Source organism: Schistocerca americana, chromosome 8 (genome assembly GCF_021461395.2).
Source record: "Schistocerca americana isolate TAMUIC-IGC-003095 chromosome 8, iqSchAmer2.1, whole genome shotgun sequence".
Classification (NCBI taxonomy): Eukaryota; Metazoa; Arthropoda; class Insecta; order Orthoptera; family Acrididae; genus Schistocerca; species Schistocerca americana.
The window spans coordinates 69,990,186-70,016,753 of NC_060126.1; the positions used below are offsets into that span (position 1 = coordinate 69,990,186).

The window sequence follows — 26,568 nt, forward strand, 5'->3', positions numbered from 1 at the left end:
TGTCGCGGCACAGGTAGTATCTCCTCGTCTCCTGCCTCGTTCCAGCTAAGTGGATTAATTTCACTTCATCGTGTGTCGACTTGGCCCGACTTTGCTCGACTGCCGCTCGCTGCCGCTCGGCGGTGGGGCCGATATGACAGGAGAAGTACGACAATCGGCTGCGAGAAATAAAGTAATCAAGAGTACTTTTCCTTTTCAATACGAAAAGCTAAACTTTCATTTACAAATTTCGGAAATCTCACTGCTTCGCACAGTGTTATCTACACATTTGAGAAATTATCTGTTGATTCGTACGGTTCTGTTATTGCCAAAGTCGTTCTTGCACTTTCCTTGCGCTCTTTTTGCAAACAGCCTCATTAAATTGTGGATCATATGTTCGTTAACGTAATTTAAATTGCTTAGGGAGGCATCATAGCACGTCAACAGTGTAGCATAAAAGGAGGAGGGTGGGGGTTGAAATGGAAGGGTCCAATAGCACGCAGAGTTCCCGGACGATCACCCATCCACTCACTAACCACGCAAACGTCTGCTTAACTTCATTAATTGAAAGTGAGCTGGCCGTTGGCAACCCCTTAGCGAAACGTTCAGACTTCTAGCTGGATGTGCACATCATTTAGAATCTGCCTGGCAGAGTCTCGCAGGAGGCAGCATTTCCTATTAGGGGAGAAAATGGAATGGCCCGTGGAGGGAAGGAACCCATGACCTACGCGTTACTAGCACGACGCTACAGCCCACTGAGCTAACGGGCAATGCAACAGTGTCGCATCAGCAGTCCAAAACCGCAAAACCGTCTCCTCTCCCTTCAAAACGGCCCCGCCATTAACGTGAGGATGTATCTCTTTTCCTTGACTTTCTCTCACCTTATACTTGGAACCCAGAGCAGCAGCTCCACGAAGACGAAAAACGGCCGTGAGAAGTTTTCTCATCTCAGCCCCGAGAATTCACGTTCAGGTACCGGGAATCGAACCCGGGCCTCCTGGGTGAAAGCCAGGTATCCTAGCCACTAGACCATACCGGACACACCTCAACGATCCACTACGTGTGTATGCGTCCAGAAATACGTCTCCTCCACGCAACTTTAGGGCCGAATCTGGCGCCAACGCTGAACTCTGTCCGCCACCACGATCCCGCTTACTCACTCCCAAAGCGCGCAAGTCATACTAGGCAAACATCGCTTTCAGTCTCGAGTGCAACTAGCAAAACTGTAATTAGTAATAACTGGAAACAAACACACGTTGACGCAAAGTAGCCTAGGTGGTAATAAACGGCAAATGCGGCCTTACCTCGCAAAAGCTATGCTGTGCCTTTCAACGTCGTGGAGAGAAAATGAGATGGCTGAGTTGAGGATAGAACGTACGCCCTTAAGATAATGACATGCGCAGCCCACTGCGCCACCGAGGCATACAGGAATACTCGCCACCGCAGCCTCACTAAGAAGTTCTAATTTCAGAATTGTTTTCCCACCATGCCGTACATGAAAGGGTGGATTTCTCGGCGGAAGTCAATGCTGCGTCTAGTTACAGTGCATCGCCCTGGAAGCAACGTGGCACCGCGTTCCGATGTGCCGGCGGGCAGAGCGCCTGCAGCAGGGTCGCTTGATCCTCTGGTGGCAGCAGGGGCGACAACGCACCGCGACACAGGAAGCCTGCAGCGCAATGCGGTGCTGGTGTAACGGTCAGCATGGTTGCTTCCCAAGCAGTTGATCCGTGTTCGATTCCCGGCCACCGCAGGAGGATTGTCATTTTTGCGTAGCGCAATAGTGTGTGTTCTACACCATGCGATCCTCGAAATTGCCACGTGTCGCGGCACAGGTAGTATCTCCTCGTCTCCTGCCTCGTTCCAGCTAAGTGGATTAATTTCACCTCATCGTGTGTCGACTTGGCCCGACTTTGCTCGACTGCCGCTCGCTGCCGCTCGGCGGTGGGGCCGATATGACAGGAGAAGTACGACAATCGGCTGCGAGAAATAAAGTAATCAAGAGTACTTTTCCTTTTCAATACGAAAAGTTAAACTTTCATTTACAAATTTCGGAAATCTCACTGCTTCGCACAGTGTTATCTACACATTTGAGAAATTATCTGTTGATTCGTACGGTTCTGTTATTGCCAAAGTCGTTCTTGCACTTTCCTTGCGCTCTTTTTGCAAACAGCCTCATTAAATTGTCGATCATATGTTCGTTAACGTAATTTAAATTGCTTAGGGAGGCATCATAGCACGTCAACACTGTAGCATAAAAGGAGGAGGGTGGGGGTTGAAATGGAAGGGTCCAATAGCACGCAGAGTTCCCGGACGATCACCCATCCACTCACTAACCACGCAAACGTCTGCTTAACTTCATTAATTGAAAGTGAGCTGGCCGTTGGCAACCCCTTAGCGAAACGTTCAGACTTCTAGCTGGATGTGCACATCATTTAGAATCTGCCTGGCAGAGTCTCGCAGGAGGCAGCATTTCCTATTAGGGGAGAAAATGGAATGGCCCGTGGAGGGAAGGAACCCATGACCTACGCGTTACTAGCACGACGCTACAGCCCACTGAGCTAACGGGCAATGCAACAGTGTCGCATCAGCAGTCCAAAACCGCAAAACCGTCTCCTCTCCCTTCAAAACGGCCCCGCCATTAACGTGAGGATGTATCTCTTTTCCTTGACTTTCTCTCACCTTATACTTGGAACCCAGAGCAGCAGCTCCACGAAGACGAAAAACGGCCGTGAGAAGTTTTCTCATCTCAGCCCCGAGAATTCACGTTCAGGTACCGGGAATCGAACCCGGGCCTCCTGGGTGAAAGCCAGGTATCCTAGCCACTAGACCATACCGGACACACCTCAACGATCCACTACGTGTGTATGCGTCCAGAAATACGTCTCCTCCACGCAACTTTAGGGCCGAATCTGGCGCCAACGCTGAACTCTGTCCGCCACCACGATCCCGCTTACTCACTCCCAAAGCGCGCAAGTCATACTAGGCAAACATCGCTTTCAGTCTCGAGTGCAACTAGCAAAACTGTAATTAGTAATAACTGGAAACAAACACACGTTGACGGAAAGTAGCCTAGGTGGTAATAAACGGCAAATGCGGCCTTACCTCGCAAAAGCTATGCTGTGCCTTTCAACGTCGTGGAGAGAAAATGAGATGGCTGAGTTGAGGATAGAACGTACGCCCTTAAGATAATGACATGCGCAGCCCACTGCGCCACCGAGGCATACAGGAATACTCGCCACCGCAGCCTCACTAAGAAGTTCTAATTTCAGAATTGTTTTCCCACCATGCCGTACATGAAAGGGTGGATTTCTCGGCGGAAGTCAATGCTGCGTCTAGTTACAGTGCATCGCCCTGGAAGCAACGTGGCACCGCGTTCCGATGTGCCGGCGGGCAGAGCGCCTGCAGCAGGGTCGCTTGATCCTCTGGTGGCAGCAGGGGCGACAACGCACCGCGACACAGGAAGCCTGCAGCGCAATGCGGTGCTGGTGTAACGGTCAGCATGGTTGCTTCCCAAGCAGTTGATCCGTGTTCGATTCCCGGCCACCGCAGGAGGATTGTCATTTTTGCGTAGCGCAATAGTGTGTGTTCTAGACCATGCGATCCTCGAAATTGCCACGTGTCGCGGCACAGGTAGTATCTCCTCGTCTCCTGCCTCGTTCCAGCTAAGTGGATTAATTTCACTTCATCGTGTGTCGACTTGGCCCGACTTTGCTCGACTGCCGCTCGCTGCCGCTCGGCGGTGGGGCCGATATGACAGGAGAAGTACGACAATCGGCTGCGAGAAATAAAGTAATCAAGAGTACTTTTCCTTTTCAATACGAAAAGCTAAACTTTCATTTACAAATTTCGGAAATCTCACTGCTTCGCACAGTGTTATCTACACATTTGAGAAATTATCTGTTGATTCGTACGGTTCTGTTATTGCCAAAGTCGTTCTTGCACTTTCCTTGCGCTCTTTTTGCAAACAGCCTCATTAAATTGTGGATCATATGTTCGTTAACGTAATTTAAATTGCTTAGGGAGGCATCATAGCACGTCAACACTGTAGCATAAAAGGAGGAGGGTGGGGGTTGAAATGGAAGGGTCCAATAGCACGCAGAGTTCCCGGACGATCACCCATCCACTCACTAACCACGCAAACGTCTGCTTAACTTCATTAATTGAAAGTGAGCTGGCCGTTGGCAACCCCTTAGCGAAACGTTCAGACTTCTAGCTGGATGTGCACATCATTTAGAATCTGCCTGGCAGAGTCTCGCAGGAGGCAGCATTTCCTATTAGGGGAGAAAATGGAATGGCCCGTGGAGGGAAGGAACCCATGACCTACGCGTTACTAGCACGACGCTACAGCCCACTGAGCTAACGGGCAATGCAACAGTGTCGCATCAGCAGTCCAAAACCGCAAAACCGTCTCCTCTCCCTTCAAAACGGCCCCGCCATTAACGTGAGGATGTATCTCTTTTCCTTGACTTTCTCTCACCTTATACTTGGAACCCAGAGCAGCAGCTCCACGAAGACGAAAAACGGCCGTGAGAAGTTTTCTCATCTCAGCCCCGAGAATTCACGTTCAGGTACCGGGAATCGAACCCGGGCCTCCTGGGTGAAAGCCAGGTATCCTAGCCACTAGACCATACCGGACACACCTCAACGATCCACTACGTGTGTATGCGTCCAGAAATACGTCTCCTCCACGCAACTTTAGGGCCGAATCTGGCGCCAACGCTGAACTCTGTCCGCCACCACGATCCCGCTTACTCACTCCCAAAGCGCGCAAGTCATACTAGGCAAACATCGCTTTCAGTCTCGAGTGCAACTAGCAAAACTGTAATTAGTAATAACTGGAAACAAACACACGTTGACGCAAAGTAGCCTAGGTGGTAATAAACGGCAAATGCGGCCTTACCTCGCAAAAGCTATGCTGTGCCTTTCAACGTCGTGGAGAGAAAATGAGATGGCTGAGTTGAGGATAGAACGTACGCCCTTAAGATAATGACATGCGCAGCCCACTGCGCCACCGAGGCACACAGGAATACTCGCCACCGCAGCCTCACTAAGAAGTTCTAATTTCAGAATTGTTTTCCCACCATGCCGTACATGAAAGGGTGGATTTCTCGGCGGAAGTCAATGCTGCGTCTAGTTACAGTGCATCGCCCTGGAAGCAACGTGGCACCGCGTTCCGATGTGCCGGCGGGCAGAGCGCCTGCAGCAGGGTCGCTTGATCCTCTGGTGGCAGCAGTGGCGACAACGCACCGCGACACAGGAAGCCTGCAGCGCAATGCGGTGCTGGTGTAACGGTCAGCATGGTTGCTTCCCAAGCAGTTGATCCGTGTTCGATTCCCGGCCACCGCAGGAGGATTGTCATTTTTGCGTAGCGCAATAGTGTGTGTTCTAGACCATGCGATCCTCGAAATTGCCACGTGTCGCGGCACAGGTAGTATCTCCTCGTCTCCTGCCTCGTTCCAGCTAAGTGGATTAATTTCACTTCATCGTGTGTCGACTTGGCCCGACTTTGCTCGACTGCCGCTCGCTGCCGCTCGGAGGTGGGGCCGATATGACAGGAGAAGTACGACAATCGGCTGCGAGAAATAAAGTAATCAAGAGTACTTTTCCTTTTCAATACGAAAAGTTAAACTTTCATTTACAAATTTCGGAAATCTCACTGCTTCGCACAGTGTTATCTACACATTTGAGAAATTATCTGTTGATTCGTACGGTTCTGTTATTGCCAAAGTCGTTCTTGCACTTTCCTTGCGCTCTTTTTGCAAACAGCCTCATTAAATTGTGGATCATATGTTCGTTAACGTAATTTAAATTGCTTAGGGAGGCATCATAGCACGTCAACACTGTAGCATAAAAGGAGGAGGGTGGGGGTTGAAATGGAAGGGTCCAATAGCACGCAGAGTTCCCGGACGATCACCCATCCACTCACTAACCACGCAAACGTCTGCTTAACTTCATTAATTGAAAGTGAGCTGGCCGTTGGCAACCCCTTAGCGAAACGTTCAGACTTCTAGCTGGATGTGCACATCATTTAGAATCTGCCTGGCAGAGTCTCGCAGGAGGCAGCATTTCCTATTAGGGGAGAAAATGGAATGGCCCGTGGAGGGAAGGAACCCATGACCTACGCGTTACTAGCACGACGCTACAGCCCACTGAGCTAACGGGCAATGCAACAGTGTCGCATCAGCAGTCCAAAACCGCAAAACCGTCTCCTCTCCCTTCAAAACGGCCCCGCCATTAACGTGAGGATGTATCTCTTTTCCTTGACTTTCTCTCACCTTATACTTGGAACCCAGAGCAGCAGCTCCACGAAGACGAAAAACGGCCGTGAGAAGTTTTCTCATCTCAGCCCCGAGAATTCACGTTCAGGTACCGGGAATCGAACCCGGGCCTCCTGGGTGAAAGCCAGGTATCCTAGCCACTAGACCATACCGGACACACCTCAACGATCCACTACGTGTGTATGCGTCCAGAAATACGTCTCCTCCACGCAACTTTAGGGCCGAATCTGGCGCCAACGCTGAACTCTGTCCGCCACCACGATCCCGCTTACTCACTCCCAAAGCGCGCAAGTCATACTAGGCAAACATCGCTTTCAGTCTCGAGTGCAACTAGCAAAACTGTAATTAGTAATAACTGGAAACAAACACACGTTGACGCAAAGTAGCCTAGGTGGTAATAAACGGCAAATGCGGCCTTACCTCGCAAAAGCTATGCTGTGCCTTTCAACGTCGTGGAGAGAAAATGAGATGGCTGAGTTGAGGATAGAACGTACGCCCTTAAGATAATGACATGCGCAGCCCACTGCGCCACCGAGGCATACAGGAATACTCGCCACCGCAGCCTCACTAAGAAGTTCTAATTTCAGAATTGTTTTCCCACCATGCCGTACATGAAAGGGTGGATTTCTCGGCGGAAGTCAATGCTGCGTCTAGTTACAGTGCATCGCCCTGGAAGCAACGTGGCACCGCGTTCCGATGTGCCGGCGGGCAGAGCGCCTGCAGCAGGGTCGCTTGATCCTCTGGTGGCAGCAGGGGCGACAACGCACCGCGACACAGGAAGCCTGCAGCGCAATGCGGTGCTGGTGTAACGGTCAGCATGGTTGCTTCCCAAGCAGTTGATCCGTGTTCGATTCCCGGCCACCGCAGGAGGATTGTCATTTTTGCGTAGCGCAATAGTGTGTGTTCTAGACCATGCGATCCTCGAAATTGCCACGTGTCGCGGCACAGGTAGTATCTCCTCGTCTCCTGCCTCGTTCCAGCTAAGTGGATTAATTTCACCTCATCGTGTGTCGACTTGGCCCGACTTTGCTCGACTGCCGCTCGCTGCCGCTCGGCGGTGGGGCCGATATGACAGGAGAAGTACGACAATCGGCTGCGAGAAATAAAGTAATCAAGAGTACTTTTCCTTTTCAATACGAAAAGTTAAACTTTCATTTACAAATTTCGGAAATCTCACTGCTTCGCACAGTGTTATCTACACATTTGAGAAATTATCTGTTGATTCGTACGGTTCTGTTATTGCCAAAGTCGTTCTTGCACTTTCCTTGCGCTCTTTTTGCAAACAGCCTCATTAAATTGTGGATCATATGTTCGTTAACGTAATTTAAATTGCTTAGGGAGGCATCATAGCACGTCAACACTGTAGCATAAAAGGAGGAGGGTGGGGGTTGAAATGGAAGGGTCCAATAGCACGCAGAGTTCCCGGACGATCACCCATCCACTCACTAACCACGCAAACGTCTGCTTAACTTCATTAATTGAAAGTGAGCTGGCCGTTGGCAACCCCTTAGCGAAACGTTCAGACTTCTAGCTGGATGTGCACATCATTTAGAATCTGCCTGGCAGAGTCTCGCAGGAGGCAGCATTTCCTATTAGGGGAGAAAATGGAATGGCCCGTGGAGGGAAGGAACCCATGACCTACGCGTTACTAGCACGACGCTACAGCCCACTGAGCTAACGGGCAATGCAACAGTGTCGCATCAGCAGTCCAAAACCGCAAAACCGTCTCCTCTCCCTTCAAAACGGCCCCGCCATTAACGTGAGGATGTATCTCTTTTCCTTGACTTTCTCTCACCTTATACTTGGAACCCAGAGCAGCAGCTCCACGAAGACGAAAAACGGCCGTGAGAAGTTTTCTCATCTCAGCCCCGAGAATTCACGTTCAGGTACCGGGAATCGAACCCGGGCCTCCTGGGTGAAAGCCAGGTATCCTAGCCACTAGACCATACCGGACACACCTCAACGATCCACTACGTGTGTATGCGTCCAGAAATACGTCTCCTCCACGCAACTTTAGGGCCGAATCTGGCGCCAACGCTGAACTCTGTCCGCCACCACGATCCCGCTTACTCACTCCCAAAGCGCGCAAGTCATACTAGGCAAACATCGCTTTCAGTCTCGAGTGCAACTAGCAAAACTGTAATTAGTAATAACTGGAAACAAACACACGTTGACGCAAAGTAGCCTAGGTGGTAATAAACGGCAAATACGGCCTTACCTCGCAAAAGCTATGCTGTGATTTTCACCGTCGTGGAGAGAAAATGAGATGGCTGAGTTGAGGATAGAACGTACGCCCTTAAGATAATGACATGCGCAGCCCACTGCGCCACCGAGGCATACAGGAATACTCGCCACCGCAGCCTCACTAAGAAGTTCTAATTTCAGAATTGTTTTCCCACCATGCCGTACATGAAAGGGTGGATTTCTCGGCGGAAGTCAATGCTGCGTCTAGTTACAGTGCATCGCCCTGGAAGCAACGTGGCACCGCGTTCCGATGTGCCGGCGGGCAGAGCGCCTGCAGCAGGGTCGCTTGATCCTCTGGTGGCAGCAGGGGCGACAACGCACCGCGACACAGGAAGCCTGCAGCGCAATGCGGTGCTGGTGTAACGGTCAGCATGGTTGCTTCCCAAGCAGTTGATCCGTGTTCGATTCCCGGCCACCGCAGGAGGATTGTCATTTTTGCGTAGCGCAATAGTGTGTGTTCTAGACCATGCGATCCTCGAAATTGCCACGTGTCGCGGCACAGGTAGTATCTCCTCGTCTCCTGCCTCGTTCCAGCTAAGTGGATTAATTTCACCTCATCGTGTGTCGACTTGGCCCGACTTTGCTCGACTGCCGCTCGCTGCCGCTCGGCGGTGGGGCCGATATGACAGGAGAAGTACGACAATCGGCTGCGAGAAATAAAGTAATCAAGAGTACTTTTCCTTTTCAATACGAAAAGTTAAACTTTCATTTACAAATTTCGGAAATCTCACTGCTTCGCACAGTGTTATCTACACATTTGAGAAATTATCTGTTGATTCGTACGGTTCTGTTATTGCCAAAGTCGTTCTTGCACTTTCCTTGCGCTCTTTTTGCAAACAGCCTCATTAAATTGTGGATCATATGTTCGTTAACGTAATTTAAATTGCTTAGGGAGGCATCATAGCACGTCAACACTGTAGCATAAAAGGAGGAGGGTGGGGGTTGAAATGGAAGGGTCCAATAGCACGCAGAGTTCCCGGACGATCACCCATCCACTCACTAACCACGCAAACGTCTGCTTAACTTCATTAATTGAAAGTGAGCTGGCCGTTGGCAACCCCTTAGCGAAACGTTCAGACTTCTAGCTGGATGTGCACATCATTTAGAATCTGCCTGGCAGAGTCTCGCAGGAGGCAGCATTTCCTATTAGGGGAGAAAATGGAATGGCCCGTGGAGGGAAGGAACCCATGACCTACGCGTTACTAGCACGACGCTACAGCCCACTGAGCTAACGGGCAATGCAACAGTGTCGCATCAGCAGTCCAAAACCGCAAAACCGTCTCCTCTCCCTTCAAAACGGCCCCGCCATTAACGTGAGGATGTATCTCTTTTCCTTGACTTTCTCTCACCTTATACTTGGAACCCAGAGCAGCAGCTCCACGAAGACGAAAAACGGCCGTGAGAAGTTTTCTCATCTCAGCCCCGAGAATTCACGTTCAGGTACCGGGAATCGAACCCGGGCCTCCTGGGTGAAAGCCAGGTATCCTAGCCACTAGACCATACCGGACACACCTCAACGATCCACTACGTGTGTATGCGTCCAGAAATACGTCTCCTCCACGCAACTTTAGGGCCGAATCTGGCGCCAACGCTGAACTCTGTCCGCCACCACGATCCCGCTTACTCACTCCCAAAGCGCGCAAGTCATACTAGGCAAACATCGCTTTCAGTCTCGAGTGCAACTAGCAAAACTGTAATTAGTAATAACTGGAAACAAACACACGTTGACGCAAAGTAGCCTAGGTGGTAATAAACGGCAAATGCGGCCTTACCTCGCAAAAGCTATGCTGTGCCTTTCAACGTCGTGGAGAGAAAATGAGATGGCTGAGTTGAGGATAGAACGTACGCCCTTAAGATAATGACATGCGCAGCCCACTGCGCCACCGAGGCATACAGGAATACTCGCCACCGCAGCCTCACTAAGAAGTTCTAATTTCAGAATTGTTTTCCCACCATGCCGTACATGAAAGGGTGGATTTCTCGGCGGAAGTCAATGCTGCGTCTAGTTACAGTGCATCGCCCTGGAAGCAACGTGGCACCGCGTTCCGATGTGCCGGCGGGCAGAGCGCCTGCAGCAGGGTCGCTTGATCCTCTGGTGGCAGCAGGGGCGACAACGCACCGCGACACAGGAAGCCTGCAGCGCAATGCGGTGCTGGTGTAACGGTCAGCATGGTTGCTTCCCAAGCAGTTGATCCGTGTTCGATTCCCGGCCACCGCAGGAGGATTGTCATTTTTGCGTAGCGCAATAGTGTGTGTTCTAGACCATGCGATCCTCGAAATTGCCACGTGTCGCGGCACAGGTAGTATCTCCTCGTCTCCTGCCTCGTTCCAGCTAAGTGGATTAATTTCACCTCATCGTGTGTCGACTTGGCCCGACTTTGCTCGACTGCCGCTCGCTGCCGCTCGGCGGTGGGGCCGATATGACAGGAGAAGTACGACAATCGGCTGCGAGAAATAAAGTAATCAAGAGTACTTTTCCTTTTCAATACGAAAAGTTAAACTTTCATTTACAAATTTCGGAAATCTCACTGCTTCGCACAGTGTTATCTACACATTTGAGAAATTATCTGTTGATTCGTACGGTTCTGTTATTGCCAAAGTCGTTCTTGCACTTTCCTTGCGCTCTTTTTGCAAACAGCCTCATTAAATTGTGGATCATATGTTCGTTAACGTAATTTAAATTGCTTAGGGAGGCATCATAGCACGTCAACACTGTAGCATAAAAGGAGGAGGGTGGGGGTTGAAATGGAAGGGTCCAATAGCACGCAGAGTTCCCGGACGATCACCCATCCACTCACTAACCACGCAAACGTCTGCTTAACTTCATTAATTGAAAGTGAGCTGGCCGTTGGCAACCCCTTAGCGAAACGTTCAGACTTCTAGCTGGATGTGCACATCATTTAGAATCTGCCTGGCAGAGTCTCGCAGGAGGCAGCATTTCCTATTAGGGGAGAAAATGGAATGGCCCGTGGAGGGAAGGAACCCATGACCTACGCGTTACTAGCACGACGCTACAGCCCACTGAGCTAACGGGCAATGCAACAGTGTCGCATCAGCAGTCCAAAACCGCAAAACCGTCTCCTCTCCCTTCAAAACGGCCCCGCCATTAACGTGAGGATGTATCTCTTTTCCTTGACTTTCTCTCACCTTATACTTGGAACCCAGAGCAGCAGCTCCACGAAGACGAAAAACGGCCGTGAGAAGTTTTCTCATCTCAGCCCCGAGAATTCACGTTCAGGTACCGGGAATCGAACCCGGGCCTCCTGGGTGAAAGCCAGGTATCCTAGCCACTAGACCATACCGGACACACCTCAACGATCCACTACGTGTGTATGCGTCCAGAAATACGTCTCCTCCACGCAACTTTAGGGCCGAATCTGGCGCCAACGCTGAACTCTGTCCGCCACCACGATCCCGCTTACTCACTCCCAAAGCGCGCAAGTCATACTAGGCAAACATCGCTTTCAGTCTCGAGTGCAACTAGCAAAACTGTAATTAGTAATAACTGGAAACAAACACACGTTGACGCAAAGTAGCCTAGGTGGTAATAAACGGCAAATGCGGCCTTACCTCGCAAAAGCTATGCTGTGCCTTTCAACGTCGTGGAGAGAAAATGAGATGGCTGAGTTGAGGATAGAACGTACGCCCTTAAGATAATGACATGCGCAGCCCACTGCGCCACCGAGGCACACAGGAATACTCGCCACCGCAGCCTCACTAAGAAGTTCTAATTTCAGAATTGTTTTCCCACCATGCCGTACATGAAAGGGTGGATTTCTCGGCGGAAGTCAATGCTGCGTCTAGTTACAGTGCATCGCCCTGGAAGCAACGTGGCACCGCGTTCCGATGTGCCGGCGGGCAGAGCGCCTGCAGCAGGGTCGCTTGATCCTCTGGTGGCAGCAGTGGCGACAACGCACCGCGACACAGGAAGCCTGCAGCGCAATGCGGTGCTGGTGTAACGGTCAGCATGGTTGCTTCCCAAGCAGTTGATCCGTGTTCGATTCCCGGCCACCGCAGGAGGATTGTCATTTTTGCGTAGCGCAATAGTGTGTGTTCTAGACCATGCGATCCTCGAAATTGCCACGTGTCGCGGCACAGGTAGTATCTCCTCGTCTCCTGCCTCGTTCCAGCTAAGTGGATTAATTTCACTTCATCGTGTGTCGACTTGGCCCGACTTTGCTCGACTGCCGCTCGCTGCCGCTCGGAGGTGGGGCCGATATGACAGGAGAAGTACGACAATCGGCTGCGAGAAATAAAGTAATCAAGAGTACTTTTCCTTTTCAATACGAAAAGTTAAACTTTCATTTACAAATTTCGGAAATCTCACTGCTTCGCACAGTGTTATCTACACATTTGAGAAATTATCTGTTGATTCGTACGGTTCTGTTATTGCCAAAGTCGTTCTTGCACTTTCCTTGCGCTCTTTTTGCAAACAGCCTCATTAAATTGTGGATCATATGTTCGTTAACGTAATTTAAATTGCTTAGGGAGGCATCATAGCACGTCAACACTGTAGCATAAAAGGAGGAGGGTGGGGGTTGAAATGGAAGGGTCCAATAGCACGCAGAGTTCCCGGACGATCACCCATCCACTCACTAACCACGCAAACGTCTGCTTAACTTCATTAATTGAAAGTGAGCTGGCCGTTGGCAACCCCTTAGCGAAACGTTCAGACTTCTAGCTGGATGTGCACATCATTTAGAATCTGCCTGGCAGAGTCTCGCAGGAGGCAGCATTTCCTATTAGGGGAGAAAATGGAATGGCCCGTGGAGGGAAGGAACCCATGACCTACGCGTTACTAGCACGACGCTACAGCCCACTGAGCTAACGGGCAATGCAACAGTGTCGCATCAGCAGTCCAAAACCGCAAAACCGTCTCCTCTCCCTTCAAAACGGCCCCGCCATTAACGTGAGGATGTATCTCTTTTCCTTGACTTTCTCTCACCTTATACTTGGAACCCAGAGCAGCAGCTCCACGAAGACGAAAAACGGCCGTGAGAAGTTTTCTCATCTCAGCCCCGAGAATTCACGTTCAGGTACCGGGAATCGAACCCGGGCCTCCTGGGTGAAAGCCAGGTATCCTAGCCACTAGACCATACCGGACACACCTCAACGATCCACTACGTGTGTATGCGTCCAGAAATACGTCTCCTCCACGCAACTTTAGGGCCGAATCTGGCGCCAACGCTGAACTCTGTCCGCCACCACGATCCCGCTTACTCACTCCCAAAGCGCGCAAGTCATACTAGGCAAACATCGCTTTCAGTCTCGAGTGCAACTAGCAAAACTGTAATTAGTAATAACTGGAAACAAACACACGTTGACGCAAAGTAGCCTAGGTGGTAATAAACGGCAAATGCGGCCTTACCTCGCAAAAGCTATGCTGTGCCTTTCAACGTCGTGGAGAGAAAATGAGATGGCTGAGTTGAGGATAGAACGTACGCCCTTAAGATAATGACATGCGCAGCCCACTGCGCCACCGAGGCATACAGGAATACTCGCCACCGCAGCCTCACTAAGAAGTTCTAATTTCAGAATTGTTTTCCCACCATGCCGTACATGAAAGGGTGGATTTCTCGGCGGAAGTCAATGCTGCGTCTAGTTACAGTGCATCGCCCTGGAAGCAACGTGGCACCGCGTTCCGATGTGCCGGCGGGCAGAGCGCCTGCAGCAGGGTCGCTTGATCCTCTGGTGGCAGCAGGGGCGACAACGCACCGCGACACAGGAAGCCTGCAGCGCAATGCGGTGCTGGTGTAACGGTCAGCATGGTTGCTTCCCAAGCAGTTGATCCGTGTTCGATTCCCGGCCACCGCAGGAGGATTGTCATTTTTGCGTAGCGCAATAGTGTGTGTTCTAGACCATGCGATCCTCGAAATTGCCACGTGTCGCGGCACAGGTAGTATCTCCTCGTCTCCTGCCTCGTTCCAGCTAAGTGGATTAATTTCACCTCATCGTGTGTCGACTTGGCCCGACTTTGCTCGACTGCCGCTCGCTGCCGCTCGGCGGTGGGGCCGATATGACAGGAGAAGTACGACAATCGGCTGCGAGAAATAAAGTAATCAAGAGTACTTTTCCTTTTCAATACGAAAAGTTAAACTTTCATTTACAAATTTCGGAAATCTCACTGCTTCGCACAGTGTTATCTACACATTTGAGAAATTATCTGTTGATTCGTACGGTTCTGTTATTGCCAAAGTCGTTCTTGCACTTTCCTTGCGCTCTTTTTGCAAACAGCCTCATTAAATTGTGGATCATATGTTCGTTAACGTAATTTAAATTGCTTAGGGAGGCATCATAGCACGTCAACACTGTAGCATAAAAGGAGGAGGGTGGGGGTTGAAATGGAAGGGTCCAATAGCACGCAGAGTTCCCGGACGATCACCCATCCACTCACTAACCACGCAAACGTCTGCTTAACTTCATTAATTGAAAGTGAGCTGGCCGTTGGCAACCCCTTAGCGAAACGTTCAGACTTCTAGCTGGATGTGCACATCATTTAGAATCTGCCTGGCAGAGTCTCGCAGGAGGCAGCATTTCCTATTAGGGGAGAAAATGGAATGGCCCGTGGAGGGAAGGAACCCATGACCTACGCGTTACTAGCACGACGCTACAGCCCACTGAGCTAACGGGCAATGCAACAGTGTCGCATCAGCAGTCCAAAACCGCAAAACCGTCTCCTCTCCCTTCAAAACGGCCCCGCCATTAACGTGAGGATGTATCTCTTTTCCTTGACTTTCTCTCACCTTATACTTGGAACCCAGAGCAGCAGCTCCACGAAGACGAAAAACGGCCGTGAGAAGTTTTCTCATCTCAGCCCCGAGAATTCACGTTCAGGTACCGGGAATCGAACCCGGGCCTCCTGGGTGAAAGCCAGGTATCCTAGCCACTAGACCATACCGGACACACCTCAACGATCCACTACGTGTGTATGCGTCCAGAAATACGTCTCCTCCACGCAACTTTAGGGCCGAATCTGGCGCCAACGCTGAACTCTGTCCGCCACCACGATCCCGCTTACTCACTCCCAAAGCGCGCAAGTCATACTAGGCAAACATCGCTTTCAGTCTCGAGTGCAACTAGCAAAACTGTAATTAGTAATAACTGGAAACAAACACACGTTGACGCAAAGTAGCCTAGGTGGTAATAAACGGCAAATGCGGCCTTACCTCGCAAAAGCTATGCTGTGCCTTTCAACGTCGTGGAGAGAAAATGAGATGGCTGAGTTGAGGATAGAACGTACGCCCTTAAGATAATGACATGCGCAGCCCACTGCGCCACCGAGGCACACAGGAATACTCGCCACCGCAGCCTCACTAAGAAGTTCTAATTTCAGAATTGTTTTCCCACCATGCCGTACATGAAAGGGTGGATTTCTCGGCGGAAGTCAATGCTGCGTCTAGTTACAGTGCATCGCCCTGGAAGCAACGTGGCACCGCGTTCCGATGTGCCGGCGGGCAGAGCGCCTGCAGCAGGGTCGCTTGATCCTCTGGTGGCAGCAGTGGCGACAACGCACCGCGACACAGGAAGCCTGCAGCGCAATGCGGTGCTGGTGTAACGGTCAGCATGGTTGCTTCCCAAGCAGTTGATCCGTGTTCGATTCCCGGCCACCGCAGGAGGATTGTCATTTTTGCGTAGCGCAATAGTGTGTGTTCTAGACCATGCGATCCTCGAAATTGCCACGTGTCGCGGCACAGGTAGTATCTCCTCGTCTCCTGCCTCGTTCCAGCTAAGTGGATTAATTTCACTTCATCGTGTGTCGACTTGGCCCGACTTTGCTCGACTGCCGCTCGCTGCCGCTCGGCGGTGGGGCCGATATGACAGGAGAAGTACGACAATCGGCTGCGAGAAATAAAGTAATCAAGAGTACTTTTCCTTTTCAATACGAAAAGCTAAACTTTCATTAACAAATTTCGGAAATCTCACTGCTTCGCACAGTGTTATCTACACATTTGAGAAATTATCTGTTGATTCGTACGGTTCTGTTATTGCCAAAGTCGTTCTTGCACTTTCCTTGCGCTCTTTTTGCAAACAGCCTCATTAAATTGTGGATCATATGTTCGTTAACGTAATTTAAATTGCTTAGGGAGGCATCATAGCACGTCAACACTGTAGCATAAAAGGAGGAGGGTGGGGGTTGAAATGGAAGGGTCCAATAGCACGCAGAGTTCCCGGACGATCACCCATCCACTCACTAACCACGCAAACGTCTGCTTAACTTCATTAATTGAAAGTGAGCTGGCCGTTGGCAACCCCTTAGCGAAACGTTCAGACTTCTAGCTGGATGTGCACATCATTTAGAATCTGCCTGGCAGAGTCTCGCAGGAGGCAGCATTTCCTATTAGGGGAGAAAATGGAATGGCCCGTGGAGGGAAGGAACCCATGACCTACGCGTTACTAGCACGACGCTACAGCCCACTGAGCTAACGGGCAATGCAACAGTGTCGCATCAGCAGTCCAAAACCGCAAAACCGTCTCCTCTCCCTTCAAAACGGCCCCGCCATTAACGTGAGGATGTATCTCTTTTCCTTGACTTTCTCTCACCTTATACTTGGAACCCAGAGCAGCAGCTCCACGAAGACGAAAAACGGCCGTGAGAAGTTTTCTCATCTCAGCCCCGAGAATTCACGTTCAGGTACCGGGAATCGAACCCGGGCCTCCTGGGTGAACGCCAGGTATCCTAGCCACTAGACCATACCGGACACACCTCAACGATCCACTACGTGTGTATGCGTCCAGAAATACGTCTCCTCCACGCAACTTTAGGGCCGAATCTGGCGCCAACGCTGAACTCTGTCCGCCACCACGATCCCGCTTACTCACTCCCAAAGCGCGCAAGTCATACTAGGCAAACATCGCTTTCAGTCTCGAGTGCAACTAGCAAAACTGTAATTAGTAATAACTGGAAACAAACACACGTTGACGCAAAGTAGCCTAGGTGGTAATAAACGGCAAATACGGCCTTACCTCGCAAAAGCTATGCTGTGCCTTTCACCGTCGTGGAGAGAAAATGAGATGGCTGAGTTGAGGATAGAACGTACGCCCTTAAGATAATGACATGCGCAGCCCACTGCGCCACCGAGGCATACAGGAATACTCGCCACCGCAGCCTCACTAAGAAGTTCTAATTTCAGAATTGTTTTCCCACCATGCCGTACATGAAAGGGTGGATTTCTCGGCGGAAGTCAATGCTGCGTCTAGTTACAGTGCATCGCCCTGGAAGCAACGTGGCACCGCGTTCCGATGTGCCGGCGGGCAGAGCGCCTGCAGCAGGGTCGCTTGATCCTCTGGTGGCAGCAGGGGCGACAACGCACCGCGACACAGGAAGCCTGCAGCGCAATGCGGTGCTGGTGTAACGGTCAGCATGGTTGCTTCCCAAGCAGTTGATCCGTGTTCGATTCCCGGCCACCGCAGGAGGATTGTCATTTTTGCGTAGCGCAATAGTGTGTGTTCTAGACCATGCGATCCTCGAAATTGCCACGTGTCGCGGCACAGGTAGTATCTCCTCGTCTCCTGCCTCGTTCCAGCTAAGTGGATTAATTTCACCTCATCGTGTGTCGACTTGGCCCGACTTTGCTCGACTGCCGCTCGCTGCCGCTCGGCGGTGGGGCCGATATGACAGGAGAAGTACGACAATCGGCTGCGAGAAATAAAGTAATCAAGAGTACTTTTCCTTTTCAATACGAAAAGTTAAACTTTCATTTACAAATTTCGGAAATCTCACTGCTTCGCACAGTGTTATCTACACATTTGAGAAATTATCTGTTGATTCGTACGGTTCTGTTATTGCCAAAGTCGTTCTTGCACTTTCCTTGCGCTCTTTTTGCAAACAGCCTCATTAAATTGTGGATCATATGTTCGTTAACGTAATTTAAATTGCTTAGGGAGGCATCATAGCACGTCAACACTGTAGCATAAAAGGAGGAGGGTGGGGGTTGAAATGGAAGGGTCCAATAGCACGCAGAGTTCCCGGACGATCACCCATCCACTCACTAACCACGCAAACGTCTGCTTAACTTCATTAATTGAAAGTGAGCTGGCCGTTGGCAACCCCTTAGCGAAACGTTCAGACTTCTAGCTGGATGTGCACATCATTTAGAATCTGCCTGGCAGAGTCTCGCAGGAGGCAGCATTTCCTATTAGGGGAGAAAATGGAATGGCCCGTGGAGGGAAGGAACCCATGACCTACGCGTTACTAGCACGACGCTACAGCCCACTGAGCTAACGGGCAATGCAACAGTGTCGCATCAGCAGTCCAAAACCGCAAAACCGTCTCCTCTCCCTTCAAAACGGCCCCGCCATTAACGTGAGGATGTATCTCTTTTCCTTGACTTTCTCTCACCTTATACTTGGAACCCAGAGCAGCAGCTCCACGAAGACGAAAAACGGCCGTGAGAAGTTTTCTCATCTCAGCCCCGAGAATTCACGTTCAGGTACCGGGAATCGAACCCGGGCCTCCTGGGTGAAAGCCAGGTATCCTAGCCACTAGACCATACCGGACACACCTCAACGATCCACTACGTGTGTATGCGTCCAGAAATACGTCTCCTCCACGCAACTTTAGGGCCGAATCTGGCGCCAACGCTGAACTCTGTCCGCCACCACGATCCCGCTTACTCACTCCCAAAGCGCGCAAGTCATACTAGGCAAACATCGCTTTCAGTCTCGAGTGCAACTAGCAAAACTGTAATTAGTAATAACTGGAAACAAACACACGTTGACGCAAAGTAGCCTAGGTGGTAATAAACGGCAAATGCGGCCTTACCTCGCAAAAGCTATGCTGTGCCTTTCAACGTCGTGGAGAGAAAATGAGATGGCTGAGTTGAGGATAGAACGTACGCCCTTAAGATAATGACATGCGCAGCCCACTGCGCCACCGAGGCACACAGGAATACTCGCCACCGCAGCCTCACTAAGAAGTTCTAATTTCAGAATTGTTTTCCCACCATGCCGTACATGAAAGGGTGGATTTCTCGGCGGAAGTCAATGCTGCGTCTAGTTACAGTGCATCGCCCTGGAAGCAACGTGGCACCGCGTTCCGATGTGCCGGCGGGCAGAGCGCCTGCAGCAGGGTCGCTTGATCCTCTGGTGGCAGCAGTGGCGACAACGCACCGCGACACAGGAAGCCTGCAGCGCAATGCGGTGCTGGTGTAACGGTCAGCATGGTTGCTTCCCAAGCAGTTGATCCGTGTTCGATTCCCGGCCACCGCAGGAGGATTGTCATTTTTGCGTAGCGCAATAGTGTGTGTTCTAGACCATGCGATCCTCGAAATTGCCACGTGTCGCGGCACAGGTAGTATCTCCTCGTCTCCTGCCTCGTTCCAGCTAAGTGGATTAATTTCACTTCATCGTGTGTCGACTTGGCCCGACTTTGCTCGACTGCCGCTCGCTGCCGCTCGGCGGTGGGGCCGATATGACAGGAGAAGTACGACAATCGGCTGCGAGAAATAAAGTAATCAAGAGTACTTTTCCTTTTCAATACGAAAAGCTAAACTTTCATTAACAAATTTCGGAAATCTCACTGCTTCGCACAGTGTTATCTACACATTTGAGAAATTATCTGTTGATTCGTACGGTTCTGTTATTGCCAAAGTCGTTCTTGCACTTTCCTTGCGCTCTTTTTGCAAACAGCCTCATTAAATTGTGGATCATATGTTCGTTAACGTAATTTAAATTGCTTAGGGAGGCATCATAGCACGTCAACACTGTAGCATAAAAGGAGGAGGGTGGGGGTTGAAATGGAAGGGTCCAATAGCACGCAGAGTTCCCGGACGATCACCCATCCACTCACTAACCACGCAAACGTCTGCTTAACTTCATTAATTGAAAGTGAGCTGGCCGTTGGCAACCCCTTAGCGAAACGTTCAGACTTCTAGCTGGATGTGCACATCATTTAGAATCTGCCTGGCAGAGTCTCGCAGGAGGCAGCATTTCCTATTAGGGGAGAAAATGGAATGGCCCGTGGAGGGAAGGAACCCATGACCTACGCGTTACTAGCACGACGCTACAGCCCACTGAGCTAACGGGCAATGCAACAGTGTCGCATCAGCAGTCCAAAACCGCAAAACCGTCTCCTCTCCCTTCAAAACGGCCCCGCCATTAACGTGAGGATGTATCTCTTTTCCTTGACTTTCTCTCACCTTATACTTGGAACCCAGAGCAGCAGCTCCACGAAGACGAAAAACGGCCGTGAGAAGTTTTCTCATCTCAGCCCCGAGAATTCACGTTCAGGTACCGGGAATCGAACCCGGGCCTCCTGGGTGAACGCCAGGTATCCTAGCCACTAGACCATACCGGACACACCTCAACGATCCACTACGTGTGTATGCGTCCAGAAATACGTCTCCTCCACGCAACTTTAGGGCCGAATCTGGCGCCAACGCTGAACTCTGTCCGCCACCACGATCCCGCTTACTCACTCCCAAAGCGCGCAAGTCATACTAGGCAAACATCGCTTTCAGTCTCGAGTGCAACTAGCAAAACTGTAATTAGTAATAACTGGAAACAAACACACGTTGACGCAAAGTAGCCTAGGTGGTAATAAACGGCAAATACGGCCTTACCTCGCAAAAGCTATGCTGTGCCTTTCACCGTCGTGGAGAGAAAATGAGATGGCTGAGTTGAGGATAGAACGTACGCCCTTAAGATAATGACATGCGCAGCCCACTGCGCCACCGAGGCATACAGGAATACTCGCCACCGCAGCCTCACTAAGAAGTTCTAATTTCAGAATTGTTTTCCCACCATGCCGTACATGAAAGGGTGGATTTCTCGGCGGAAGTCAATGCTGCGTCTAGTTACAGTGCATCGCCCTGGAAGCAACGTGGCACCGCGTTCCGATGTGCCGGCGGGCAGAGCGCCTGCAGCAGGGTCGCTTGATCCTCTGGTGGCAGCAGGGGCGACAACGCACCGCGACACAGGAAGCCTGCAGCGCAATGCGGTGCTGGTGTAACGGTCAGCATGGTTGCTTCCCAAGCAGTTGATCCGTGTTCGATTCCCGGCCACCGCAGGAGGATTGTCATTTTTGCGTAGCGCAATAGTGTGTGTTCTAGACCATGCGATCCTCGAAATTGCCACGTGTCGCGGCACAGGTAGTATCTCCTCGTCTCCTGCCTCGTTCCAGCTAAGTGGATTAATTTCACTTCATCGTGTGTCGACTTGGCCCGACTTTGCTCGACTGCCGCTCGCTGCCGCTCGGCGGTGGGGCCGATATGACAGGAGAAGTACGACAATCGGCTGCGAGAAATAAAGTAATCAAGAGTACTTTTCCTTTTCAATACGAAAAGCTAAACTTTCATTTACAAATTTCGGAAATCTCACTGCTTCGCACAGTGTTATCTACACATTTGAGAAATTATCTGTTGATTCGTACGGTTCTGTTATTGCCAAAGTCGTTCTTGCACTTTCCTTGCGCTCTTTTTGCAAACAGCCTCATTAAATTGTGGATCATATGTTCGTTAACGTAATTTAAATTGCTTAGGGAGGCATCATAGCACGTCAACACTGTAGCATAAAAGGAGGAGGGTGGGGGTTGAAATGGAAGGGTCCAATAGCACGCAGAGTTCCCGGACGATCACCCATCCACTCACTAACCACGCAAACGTCTGCTTAACTTCATTAATTGAAAGTGAGCTGGCCGTTGGCAACCCCTTAGCGAAACGTTCAGACTTCTAGCTGGATGTGCACATCATTTAGAATCTGCCTGGCAGAGTCTCGCAGGAGGCAGCATTTCCTATTAGGGGAGAAAATGGAATGGCCCGTGGAGGGAAGGAACCCATGACCTACGCGTTACTAGCACGACGCTACAGCCCACTGAGCTAACGGGCAATGCAACAGTGTCGCATCAGCAGTCCAAAACCGCAAAACCGTCTCCTCTCCCTTCAAAACGGCCCCGCCATTAACGTGAGGATGTATCTCTTTTCCTTGACTTTCTCTCACCTTATACTTGGAACCCAGAGCAGCAGCTCCACGAAGACGAAAAACGGCCGTGAGAAGTTTTCTCATCTCAGCCCCGAGAATTCACGTTCAGGTACCGGGAATCGAACCCGGGCCTCCTGGGTGAAAGCCAGGTATCCTAGCCACTAGACCATACCGGACACACCTCAACGATCCACTACGTGTGTATGCGTCCAGAAATACGTCTCCTCCACGCAACTTTAGGGCCGAATCTGGCGCCAACGCTGAACTCTGTCCGCCACCACGATCCCGCTTACTCACTCCCAAAGCGCGCAAGTCATACTAGGCAAACATCGCTTTCAGTCTCGAGTGCAACTAGCAAAACTGTAATTAGTAATAACTGGAAACAAACACACGTTGACGCAAAGTAGCCTAGGTGGTAATAAACGGCAAATACGGCCTTACCTCGCAAAAGCTATGCTGTGCCTTTCACCGTCGTGGAGAGAAAATGAGATGGCTGAGTTGAGGATAGAACGTACGCCCTTAAGATAATGACATGCGCAGCCCACTGCGCCACCGAGGCATACAGGAATACTCGCCACCGCAGCCTCACTAAGAAGTTCTAATTTCAGAATTGTTTTCCCACCATGCCGTACATGAAAGGGTGGATTTCTCGGCGGAAGTCAATGCTGCGTCTAGTTACAGTGCATCGCCCTGGAAGCAACGTGGCACCGCGTTCCGATGTGCCGGCGGGCAGAGCGCCTGCAGCAGGGTCGCTTGATCCTCTGGTGGCAGCAGGGGCGACAACGCACCGCGACACAGGAAGCCTGCAGCGCAATGCGGTGGTGGTGTAACGGTCAGCATGGTTGCTTCCCAAGCAGTTGATCCGTGTTCGATTCCCGGCCACCGCAGGAGGATTGTCATTTTTGCGTAGCGCAATAGTGTGTGTTCTAGACCATGCGAACCTCGAAATTGCCACGTGTCGCGGCACAGGTAGTATCTCCTCGTCTCCTGCCTCGTTCCAGCTAAGTGGATTAATTTCACTTCATCGTGTGTCGACTTGGCCCGACTTTGCTCGACTGCCGCTCGCTGCCGCTCGGCGGTGGGGCCGATATGACAGGAGAAGTACGACAATCGGCTGCGAGAAATAAAGTAATCAAGAGTACTTTTCCTTTTCAATACGAAAAGCTAAACTTTCATTTACAAATTTCGGAAATCTCACTGCTTCGCACAGTGTTATCTACACATTTGAGAAATTATCTGTTGATTCGTACGGTTCTGTTATTGCCAAAGTCGTTCTTGCACTTTCCTTGCGCTCTTTTTGCAAACAGCCTCATTAAATTGTGGATCATATGTTCGTTAACGTAATTTAAATTGCTTAGGGAGGCATCATAGCACGTCAACACTGTAGCATAAAAGGAGGAGGGTGGGGGTTGAAATGGAAGGGTCCAATAGCACGCAGAGTTCCCGGACGATCACCCATCCACTCACTAACCACGCAAACGTCTGCTTAACTTCATTAATTGAAAGTGAGCTGGCCGTTGGCAACCCCTTAGCGAAACGTTCAGACTTCTAGCTGGATGTGCACATCATTTAGAATCTGCCTGGCAGAGTCTCGCAGGAGGCAGCATTTCCTATTAGGGGAGAAAATGGAATGGCCCGTGGAGGGAAGGAACCCATGACCTACGCGTTACTAGCACGACGCTACAGCCCACTGAGCTAACGGGCAATGCAACAGTGTCGCATCAGCAGTCCAAAACCGCAAAACCGTCTCCTCTCCCTTCAAAACGGCCCCGCCATTAACGTGAGGATGTATCTCTTTTCCTTGACTTTCTCTCACCTTATACTTGGAACCCAGAGCAGCAACTCCACGAAGACGAAAAACGGACGTGAGAAGTTTTCTCATCTCAGCCCCGAGAATTCACGTTCAGGTACCGGGAATCGAACCCGGGCCTCCTGGGTGAAAGCCAGGTATCCTAGCCACTAGACCATACCGGACACACCTCAACGATCCACTACGTGTGTATGCGTCCAGAAATACGTCTCCTCCACGCAACTTTAGGGCCGAATCTGGCGCCAACGCTGAACTCTGTCCGCCACCACGATCCCGCTTACTCACTCCCAAAGCGCGCAAGTCATACTAGGCAAACATCGCTTTCAGTCTCGAGTGCAACTAGCAAAACTGTAATTAGTAATAACTGGAAACAAACACACGTTGACGCAAAGTAGCCTGGGTGGTAATAAACGGCAAATACGGCCTTACCTCGCAAAAGCTATGCTGTGCCTTTCACCGTCGTGGAGAGAAAATGAGATGGCTGAGTTGAGGATAGAACGTACGCCCTTAAGATAATGACATGCGCAGCCCACTGCGCCACCGAGGCATACAGGAATACTCGCCACCGCAGCCTCACTAAGAAGTTCTAATTTCAGAATTGTTTTCCCACCATGCCGTACATGAAAGGGTGGATTTCTCGGCGGAAGTCAATGCTGCGTCTAGTTACAGTGCATCGCCCTGGAAGCAACGTGGCACCGCGTTCCGATGTGCCGGCGGGCAGAGCGCCTGCAGCAGGGTCGCTTGATCCTCTGGTGGCAGCAGGGGCGACAACGCACCGCGACACAGGAAGCCTGCAGCGCAATGCGGTGGTGGTGTAACGGTCAGCATGGTTGCTTCCCAAGCAGTTGATCCGTGTTCGATTCCCGGCCACCGCAGGAGGATTGTCATTTTTGCGTAGCGCAATAGTGTGTGTTCTAGACCATGCGATCCTCGAAATTGCCACGTGTCGCGGCACAGGTAGTATCTCCTCGTCTCCTGCCTCGTTCCAGCTAAGTGGATTAATTTCACTTCATCGTGTGTCGACTTGGCCCGACTTTGCTCGACTGCCGCTCGCTGCCGCTCGGCGGTGGGGCCGATATGACAGGAGAAGTACGACAATCGGCTGCGAGAAATAAAGTAATCAAGAGTACTTTTCCTTTTCAATACGAAAAGCTAAACTTTCATTTACAAATTTCGGAAATCTCACTGCTTCGCACAGTGTTATCTACACATTTGAGAAATTATCTGTTGATTCGTACGGTTCTGTTATTGCCAAAGTCGTTCTTGCACTTTCCTTGCGCTCTTTTTGCAAACAGCCTCATTAAATTGTGGATCATATGTTCGTTAACGTAATTTAAATTGCTTAGGGAGGCATCATAGCACGTCAACACTGTAGCATAAAAGGAGGAGGGTGGGGGTTGAAATGGAAGGGTCCAATAGCACGCAGAGTTCCCGGACGATCACCCATCCACTCACTAACCACGCAAACGTCTGCTTAACTTCATTAATTGAAAGTGAGCTGGCCGTTGGCAACCCCTTAGCGAAACGTTCAGACTTCTAGCTGGATGTGCACATCATTTAGAATCTGCCTGGCAGAGTCTCGCAGGAGGCAGCATTTCCTATTAGGGGAGAAAATGGAATGGCCCGTGGAGGGAAGGAACCCATGACCTACGCGTTACTAGCACGACGCTACAGCCCACTGAGCTAACGGGCAATGCAACAGTGTCGCATCAGCAGTCCAAAACCGCAAAACCGTCTCCTCTCCCTTCAAAACGGCCCCGCCATTAACGTGAGGATGTATCTCTTTTCCTTGACTTTCTCTCACCTTATACTTGGAACCCAGAGCAGCAGCTCCACGAAGACGAAAAACGGCCGTGAGAAGTTTTCTCATCTCAGCCCCGAGAATTCACGTTCAGGTACCGGGAATCGAACCCGGGCCTCCTGGGTGAAAGCCAGGTATCCTAGCCACTAGACCATACCGGACACACCTCAACGATCCACTACGTGTGTATGCGTCCAGAAATACGTCTCCTCCACGCAACTTTAGGGCCGAATCTGGCGCCAACGCGGAACTCTGTCCGCCACCACGATCCCGCTTACTCACTCCCAAAGCGCGCAAGTCATACTAGGCAAACATCGCTTTCAGTCTCGAGTGCAACTAGCAAAACTGTAATTAGTAATAACTGGAAACAAACACACGTTGACGCAAAGTAGCCTAGGTGGTAATAAACGGCAAATGCGGCCTTACCTCGCAAAAGCTATGCTGTGCCTTTCAACGTCGTGGAGAGAAAATGAGATGGCTGAGTTGAGGATAGAACGTACGCCCTTAAGATAATGACATGCGCAGCCCACTGCGCCACC

General features: G+C 50.8%; 17 non-coding genes across 17 annotated transcripts; 2 read left to right on the forward strand and 15 right to left on the reverse strand.

Annotated features, from left to right (window-relative positions):
* Window positions 1–946: 946 nt before the first annotated feature.
* Trnae-uuc lies at window positions 947–1,018 on the reverse strand. Its single transcript has one exon. It is a non-coding gene; the product is annotated as a tRNA-Glu (tRNA).
* A 1,726-nt stretch (window positions 1,019–2,744) lies between these two features.
* Window positions 2,745–2,816, reverse strand: Trnae-uuc. Its single transcript has one exon. It is a non-coding gene; the product is annotated as a tRNA-Glu (tRNA).
* Window positions 2,817–4,542: 1,726 nt separating this feature from the next.
* Window positions 4,543–4,614, reverse strand: Trnae-uuc. The gene has a single exon. It is a non-coding gene; the product is annotated as a tRNA-Glu (tRNA).
* A 1,726-nt stretch (window positions 4,615–6,340) lies between these two features.
* Window positions 6,341–6,412, reverse strand: Trnae-uuc. Its single transcript has one exon. It is a non-coding gene; the product is annotated as a tRNA-Glu (tRNA).
* Window positions 6,413–8,138: 1,726 nt separating this feature from the next.
* Trnae-uuc lies at window positions 8,139–8,210 on the reverse strand. The gene has a single exon. It is a non-coding gene; the product is annotated as a tRNA-Glu (tRNA).
* A 1,726-nt stretch (window positions 8,211–9,936) lies between these two features.
* On the reverse strand, window positions 9,937–10,008 carry Trnae-uuc. The gene has a single exon. It is a non-coding gene; the product is annotated as a tRNA-Glu (tRNA).
* Window positions 10,009–11,734: 1,726 nt separating this feature from the next.
* On the reverse strand, window positions 11,735–11,806 carry Trnae-uuc. Its single transcript has one exon. It is a non-coding gene; the product is annotated as a tRNA-Glu (tRNA).
* A 1,726-nt stretch (window positions 11,807–13,532) lies between these two features.
* On the reverse strand, window positions 13,533–13,604 carry Trnae-uuc. Its single transcript has one exon. It is a non-coding gene; the product is annotated as a tRNA-Glu (tRNA).
* A 1,726-nt stretch (window positions 13,605–15,330) lies between these two features.
* Trnae-uuc lies at window positions 15,331–15,402 on the reverse strand. The gene has a single exon. It is a non-coding gene; the product is annotated as a tRNA-Glu (tRNA).
* Window positions 15,403–17,128: 1,726 nt separating this feature from the next.
* Window positions 17,129–17,200, reverse strand: Trnae-uuc. Its single transcript has one exon. It is a non-coding gene; the product is annotated as a tRNA-Glu (tRNA).
* Window positions 17,201–18,926: 1,726 nt separating this feature from the next.
* Window positions 18,927–18,998, reverse strand: Trnae-uuc. Its single transcript has one exon. It is a non-coding gene; the product is annotated as a tRNA-Glu (tRNA).
* A 1,726-nt stretch (window positions 18,999–20,724) lies between these two features.
* On the reverse strand, window positions 20,725–20,796 carry Trnae-uuc. The gene has a single exon. It is a non-coding gene; the product is annotated as a tRNA-Glu (tRNA).
* A 1,726-nt stretch (window positions 20,797–22,522) lies between these two features.
* Trnae-uuc lies at window positions 22,523–22,594 on the reverse strand. The gene has a single exon. It is a non-coding gene; the product is annotated as a tRNA-Glu (tRNA).
* A 639-nt stretch (window positions 22,595–23,233) lies between these two features.
* Trnag-ccc lies at window positions 23,234–23,305 on the forward strand. Its single transcript has one exon. It is a non-coding gene; the product is annotated as a tRNA-Gly (tRNA).
* A 1,015-nt stretch (window positions 23,306–24,320) lies between these two features.
* Window positions 24,321–24,392, reverse strand: Trnae-uuc. The gene has a single exon. It is a non-coding gene; the product is annotated as a tRNA-Glu (tRNA).
* A 639-nt stretch (window positions 24,393–25,031) lies between these two features.
* Trnag-ccc lies at window positions 25,032–25,103 on the forward strand. The gene has a single exon. It is a non-coding gene; the product is annotated as a tRNA-Gly (tRNA).
* Window positions 25,104–26,118: 1,015 nt separating this feature from the next.
* On the reverse strand, window positions 26,119–26,190 carry Trnae-uuc. The gene has a single exon. It is a non-coding gene; the product is annotated as a tRNA-Glu (tRNA).
* Window positions 26,191–26,568: the final 378 nt, after the last annotated feature.